This window comes from Kryptolebias marmoratus, linkage group LG11 (assembly GCF_001649575.2).
Source record: "Kryptolebias marmoratus isolate JLee-2015 linkage group LG11, ASM164957v2, whole genome shotgun sequence".
In the NCBI taxonomy this organism is placed as follows: Eukaryota; Metazoa; Chordata; class Actinopteri; order Cyprinodontiformes; family Rivulidae; genus Kryptolebias; species Kryptolebias marmoratus.
This window is the reverse complement of record NC_051440.1, coordinates 17,398,640-17,406,833: the sequence shown is the minus strand read 5'-3', so window position 1 is coordinate 17,406,833 and position 8,194 is coordinate 17,398,640.

The window sequence follows — 8,194 nt, the reverse complement described above, 5'->3', positions numbered from 1 at the left end:
ATCTATCTATCTATCTATCTATCTATCTATCTATCTATCTATCTATCTATCTATCTATCTATCTATCTATCTATCTATCTATCTATCTATCTATCTATCTACAGTTGAATGTCCAACAGAGTAATTGCTTTGTTGCCACTTTCATCCACACTTAGTTGGGTTTGCTGCTTTGCTGTTATCAGAGTCATTTTAAATCACCACTGTCACCATTGGTGCAATTGCTTGTACGGGCATTTTTAACCATGCTGCTGTTCCCAACTGTATAAACTGCCCATGTTCATCATAGTGTAATAAAAAACATCACTGTGTGTAACTGTAATTTTGTGTCCTGAACATAGACTTAACTTGCAACATATACAGTGAATGAAGTAGGCTTTACAGTATACTAATTAGAACAATAACTAAATAAATGACGAAACATGAAGAGACTAAATGTTGTGGTTTTTACTCTTTGGTATGCTGCAGTCAGTGACTCTGAGAACACATTTTTATGCCCAATACCCCGAACAGTCATGTTTGATATGCTGCTTCTCTCCCTATTGCTTTTCTGCTGCTGTACTGTAATTACTGCACTTGGCAGACAGTCACGACACATCGACAACAGACGAATTAGGGTGTGGGGAAAGCACAAGTAAAAGAAAAGAGAAATGCGGAGGTGGGGATTGGTGTTTTAAGGGAAAGTACCACGTATTTATTTATTTATTTTTTACAAACCCATGCAGAAAATCCACTCAACTATAAAACTTTAGGCCTGAAAAATCACACACACGCAGGTGCATGTTTGTAGTTTGTCTTTGTATTGTTTTTTCTGTACCTGTTGTAATGTTGGACAATGTCTTTTCTTAGTAATTGTATAAAGATCTAGTTGACACCTTTGACAAACCTTTGTGTCTACCAGGAAATGTTGTTGTGCAATGACAGACGATGAAAAAAGCTTTGTAAAATCTTTGACACCACTCATAAGAGGCTTTAGTCTTATGCATGAATTAGGTATGCAGTTCCAGGACATGTTTACTTTATGCGTGGTGAAAATAGAATGAAGAAAGATTTTGAACTGGCCATTGAAAATGCCAGATGATGAAAAAATGTCAAAAATATCTGTTCTTTTAGATTAAATACACTATACAGGTTTTAAATTTGAACTATTAAAAGTGCAGAATTGTGAAGTTATAGAAAGTAGAAGTGATTATGCTGTGGGCAATAAATTATTTATTTGCTGTTCCAAATGTTATTTATGTGTTGGCTTTTCTAGCCTTTGTTGTTTCTGAATATGGAAATAATGGCTGTGTTGCAATGACAAAAAGAGACCATGAGACTATGTGGTTATTACAACTTGCTGCTGAAATCACGAACAGCAAACATCTAAGCTAATGGGAAAGATATGATTGGATTTAGTGTAGTAAATGCTCTAATTGATAGGAGATAGCAGACCTATGTAGTATTTTATTCCATAATGTCGTGTGATGATTGAAAAATTAAAATAATTAAATGCAAAACAGAAAACATTAATTTAAACAGGCTAGTTTTGGTGTTGAAATTTTCATAAAAGTGCAAGACGTTTTGTCTATCTGAATCTGTTTCTGATTAAAAATGGAAGGGATTCAGCACTTTGATGAAGGCTTGAGTTAAAATGTTTAAACAATCTAAAAATAACTCTAATTAAAAAAATTTAAAGTGTTTTACGACACCTTTACTGCTCCGATCATCTGTAATAGCTGTTACTGCTGAACAATTCTTATGCATCTTGAAGTGACCTAACCAGTGCTGTCATTTGGATGAAAAAATAGGCCTCTATTATCAGCAAGACAATACCAAATTTTACACACATCAAAATAGTATGCCTGTGCAGTCCAGAAAACTAAAAAGATACAAGTCTGTTTTTTTAAAATCAGCTTTACACTCAGTTAAACACAATATAATGGAGCTACATTTGTCAAATTTGTTTAAAACATTGCAATGTTGATATGAAGGTAAATTTAAAATCTGGATACTTGCAATCTTTTGTCTAAATGGCCTAGTTTAGTTTTTCACAGAATTGACTCCTGCAATTTTGTACGCAAGTTAAATTTGCATTGCATTATAAGCTAAAAGCATGTGAGAGGTTTTGGTTTAGAGATTTGCTTCATTCTGAATTTAAGATGAATGAACACGATGCAGTGAAGAAAATAATTATGTTATTTATACATAGCATTAAATCAGCTTCAATGCCCGACTTTTTCTAGCTAGGATCTTTATTTGGTAAGTAACTGCCCTTTGGAAACGTTTATCTGTTATCTGCTATGAACTACCCTTTTCTCTTTTCCTCCCACTGTCACTGTCATATGTATGAGATGTATGAGGCTGAACCTGTTTTTCTAACCTTTATCTTTTGTTGATATCACTGAGCAGCAAAATGGGAAAGCTGCAAAAACCTTTGTAAGACAGTTAATCCTACGAACTGAGAAACGTTTGGGACTGAAACCTTTTGATTGAAAGATGACTCCTCCTCTCCTGAGCTGCAGCTTTTTAAATAACCAGATATAGTACATTACATTTATATTTAAGTATGTATGTAGTTATTTAGACAAACTATGTTTTAGTCATTTTTTATGATAGTGTAAAGGCAGCTTTGGCCTTGTGATATTATTATGTGTTAAAAAGGTCTAATCCTGTTCTCTAAGTGCAGTGTGCATTTGATAACATTAATTGGAAGCTAGCATACCGACATCCTTGACCTCCTCAGCATCCGCAGCCTGCATTTTAAGAGCTATTGTTGTGTGTGGCGCTATAAAGCTCTGCATGGTATAAAATATGTCTTAATTGGCTTGCAGGCTTTATGAAATGCTCCCCGGGGAGCCCCATTGAATATTAATAGGGAAGCTGCATCAAAGAATCCACTGTCACTCCAGCTGAATCCATGGAAACGCTCAGATCAACAGACACTGTAAATCTGCAACTTTCTGTGGTCAAGGGTACAGTCTACAAACACACAGGGCTTTAATGGGAGGACATCAACTTTTCATAGAAACTATCTATTTATTTAAAGTATTTATTTATGTCTCACAAGGAACCATATGCATTTGTTTTTAAAGTTTCTGTCATGCGTGCATTTTGTTAGACTGTAAGAATGTCATTGGAGTTTTTGAATGCCAGGTGTTTGTACCTGTGTAATGAGGAGGAAAAAAGAAGAAACAAGACGAGCCATACCTGCTCACTGTAAGTTGGGTAGAGATAGTGTGGTGCTACTACTGTAGAATATTGATATTGATTCAAAAAGCTTTTAGTACATGGCTAATTTTCCATATGGGTTCCCTGCATGTGGCCCTGCAGCTCTGCATGGGTCAGCCAGTGTTTTGTTTACAGTGAGCTGCTAATCCATTTAAGCTTGATATGAATTTGTGTGTCACTGAAATTTTATATTTGTCTGCAGACACTTCTGATGTTGAAGCCAGACAAATTAGAAAATAATTCATCACTGCAATCATAAAGCCAAAGCACTGCTTCTACCGTTTATCTGCGTGTACTACCCAGCAAGCAAGAATTTCAACAAAGCAAAAGTACAAAACAAAACAAAGCAAAAAATCCTAATCCTTTATATACAAAGGATAATGAGAAACAGTAAAAAACAGATGTGTGATTAATTTGGTTTTGAAGCAATGTTGGAAATCCAGCTATGAAACTAAAAACAAAAATATTTTCCAGATTTTGTAAAATTACTGTATTTCTGCCCAGTGGGAGTTTCATCTGTGTTGTCATAGTTCCTGTGTGATGGAGAGGATGTTGCCAGTGAAATTAAGTTGTTCTTATCATAAGCAGACTTAAGATTAAGAGTTGCAAAATAATGTAGAAAAGAAAGATAAATGTTGATTCCATTGCATACCACAATGAAAGTAAGTGGATCTCAACATGCAACTTTTTCCCAGTACTAAAATCTGTTTTATGTTAATTTATGTATAGTAAATATAACATTTATATAATAATCTTAGTTTAAAATGCATTGGATTCATCTAAAGGCAGTACAGTTAGAAATGGGGAAGTATGTCACACTGAGTGACAGGTTGAAAAGCATAATGTGAAGAATAAACTCCTGTTATCTGCACCTGGTGGTGTTGTTTCCTGGTTAGTTTGGCTTTAATTTGATTACAAAGTTGAATAAAGTTATCACATATAGAAAAGTAAAAAGGGGAGAAATGGAGATGAGAAAACATAAAAAAAGAACTTTAGACAGAGCTATTACTTCGGCTTCTAAGGAACTGGATAAATAACATTTAACTCTCATTGGACTTGATTACTGACTTCTGCTGAGATTTCCACATATTACAAATTACATTTATGGACTGACTCAATTAATGTTGCATCAGTTCAAAAGCTAAAACAATTTAGAAAAACAGATTTCCATTAACAGGGTCTTCTAATTCACAAGTTTTTCTTGTGCAGTAATCTGATTCTCTGTAAAATTCAGTCCCTTTTTGGGGCCCGTTTAACTAAAAAAAACAGTTACAGCAGTTTTAAATGCATTCAACTGTGTGCTCATATTAGAAAATTGCAGTCATTAAGTGTGGTTAATTAAGTTCAGTTTTCAGTAAATATTTGCTGTGATTGTGGGACTTGAGCATATTTTTTTAACTTGCTGCAGACAGACATGTTTAACATTTAGATAAGTTGAGTAAAACTTTATGATGTAGATGATAATAGATTAGTGCTTCGGGTTTCTTTACAGTATAGCTTATATAAGAAGTCAAATGCCCAAACTTTAAACAAAAACTAAAAAAAAGTTTTAGCCCTGCCACCTTGAAAAAAGCATGTGTAAAATAGAAACAGTGAGAAATACCAATGGTTGACTGCTAAAACTACATTTTCTTTCTTATTCGACATTCTCATGCTTAAAAATTAATAAACTTCACGTAAATTCATTTTGCAAAGGCGTGAGGTTCTGTAGTAAAAGGAGAACACAATGTGAATAAAATGGGGGGAAATATGTTTTCAGAGAGATGAAGTGTTTGTGTGTGGGTGTGTGAATAAATCTGGCCCAGGGTGACTTCAGTTTGTGAGTGGCCATGACATTTGCTTTACTAGGTGTAGAGAAGCGTGAAGCAGACTCTGATGGGGTCTGTGAACACTTATCACATTTACTCCAGGCCATGGGCTGTGTGGCTGGTTTGTCTGTGCTGACTGTATGAAATGCTCTCCTCCTTCTCTCCCACCCTCTTGTGGGTCCTCCCACCCCTTTTTTCTTTTTTTTTTCTGTGATAACCTCCCATCCTTTTCTGTGGTCAATTTCTCTGAACTTTTTTTTTGGCTCACTGACTGTTTCGGTCTCTCTCTCTGATGTGCTCTGCTTCATGTTGCGTCAGTCAACTGCTTACCTTTACCACTCCCTGTGCTCCCATGTCTGATTAGGTTTGGATGCCGTCGTATTGAGCATTTAGGTGTAGCTAGCTAATTTCTTGCAGTTAGTTTTAGTTGGGCCAGGAAATGTCTTCACATAGAGAACGTTTAAATCCTACTGGATGTTTCAGATGCACACATACATTTCACTGGATCCGTGAAAACATAGCTCTGTATGGTCATGAATTATTCACTTTGTTTTCACTGGACTGGAGCACAAGGAATAGGATGGGAGGGGGTGAGGTGAAAGAGATCTGAGCTGAGGAGAGAAGAGGCAGTGGCTGTTAGCTGAAGCATGGGAGCTAGCCTCCTTATGATTCTAGTCCACCCTCGTGTGCCTAGAAAAGAATGTGTGCTGCACTTTTAACCTATAGGTATGCCTAAAAGTCCCATTTAGTTTTTAGGGCAATGCTGTTTAGCGTTAAGTCTTTATATATGAAGAAAAATATCACATGGCATTAACAAATACTGTGAGATTAAGGGGATTTTAACCAGTAATTTGACAATCTTGACTTTTTTAGCACAAGTTTAATGTAAATGGTTCAGTCGTATAGTTCCTTTATAACCTTCTGTAAAACACTTTATATTTTTGCTCATTCACCCATTTACACACAGTGCTATTTAAAAATTATATTTCACGCTTTATTTAGAGCACTTTGTATTATTCCCATTCATACACCAGTGAGCATATTGGGAGCAGTGGGGGACCTGGTGTCTTGCCCAAGAACACTTTGGCATGCTGCAGGGATCTGGGGATTGAATCCTTGATACTCTGATTGCAAGTTGACCTCCCTACAGCTGGGACAAGCCACCCTGCCACTTATCTAAATATTACTAAAAATGACTTGATTCTAGACATTTTTTGTGTTTGCAAAGGCTGATTTACTGTAAAGGCCATCTTGAATTGGGCTGACTTTAATAGTTAAACAGTTGTTGATGTACATTCAAAGATTACTTTCTGGGAATTTGATTAAAATCCTTTAAGCAGTTCACAACAGAAACAGACAGAAAGACAAAAGAACACAGACACAGGCAATTACATGATCACTTGCCTTACAGAGCGGTGGACAATAAAGACTTTGGAAGCCTTTGAAAAATCAGATAGATTTCAGCAAACTCAGTAAATTGGTATATTATACCCCAGGTTCTTCTGTTTTTTTCTTTTACATAGAGACAAGTAACTTTTCCCTTTTCAAGTGCTTTTGCCCACAGTTTTGATCCTTTTATGATGCAAGTAGAATGAAATTCCTCCCTGGCCATTCCCAACTGTCTTGGGGAGTCATTATTGCTTATTGGCAAACCATCTAAGGTCTCAGCTTAAGTTGTATTATGATGTTATTTTACATTTACTTTATGTACTGTTGATAATAGTGTGGTGTTGAATTTTGGGCACTAACATTTTTAAGTAAATATCACAAATGTCCTAAATGTGTCTTTTTAATAAAATACTGTGTCATGTGTTGGTAGGTCTTCAAAATACAAGGCCCCTTTTGACCTGTACTGGAAGGTCGCAGAAATGGATAAAAAAATGAGAATATTGGGCCAAACTGCTGCCCATGAGAAAATGATGATTTTTCTCCATTTTAAAAAACCCACGAGTGGTCAAAGTCACATAAAAATAGAGTTACCTGGTAAATCCTCTAATGGGCTAAGTGCCATGATCTTACTTGAGTGTTAATGGGATTACTTGTTGTAAAAGGTCCTGCAGTTGGACTCACATGCAAGCTCCTGTAATGCTGGTGGAAAGGTGAAGATTCACACCAGAATTTTCAAATGGTCTAAAACTTGAGGTTTACCAAGTAAATACTTGCATATACATTTACAAAGTGATACCAGTGGGAGCACCTAATTAAATGTTTTAGGTTCAGTTGTTCTTTAAGAGAAAAGTGCTCAGAAGTTCAGACTTACCACCTATGAGTAATTATAAAGCAGTTCTGTTAAGATGAGTGAGGCCTTTTGTGGCATGTTAATGTCTGTGGAAGACATTATCACGCCGCATGGGGGGTGTTAATGCTCCAGCTTTAACAGCTCCCAAATGACAAACCAAATAATCATGTATGACAGATGTTGGACTGACATGTTAGACCACAATCTCCACTTACGTTTTTCTTCAGTTCCTCTGCCCGATGTATGCAAATGAGAGAAAAAATGGCATTAGGAGGCAAAAAGTAAAGAGGCGAGTAAGGGAAAGCAGTGCAGCAGTCTGGTCTTTCCATTAAAAAGTTGCAATATTGGAGTAACAGTTCAAAATAAGAACAGAGAACATGAAATGTATCTGAATGATTATGACTCCTGTAAAAGCATTAGAAACATAATAAATGCACACATATTGTGATTTTTGGTTTACAAATGCAATTAAACAGCAGTGCATTCAGCTAATGTTAAAAAAAATTACCTTTAATTGTCCTCTGTGACAAATTAAACCCTGTAAATTAACAAAATTGTTTTTTTGGGGGGTTGATGCATGAATATGGTAAGAATGTGTACATTAATTTGAGATGGTATGTTGTGTTAACAATGACAAAACCCTAATTTTTAAGTGACTGTACCTGGAGAAAACCATGTGAATGCTTGTGCGTATAAGCTCAGCGTTTTGTTACATATATTGTGTTTGCTTTCATCACTTTCTCATTTCAGTGCTTCCTTTAAATTCCACCTTATGAGAAAATGGTGTCCTGGGGCTGTCGGGTCAGGTTGAGCAAAGATGACACCTGAGAACACAAAGAAGCGTAGCACTGACTTCAGTTCACAAATAATTATTCAGAGATCTGCCACATATGTTTTATGACACCATTTCTTTGTATTAGAAGATTAGGAATTTTTAGCT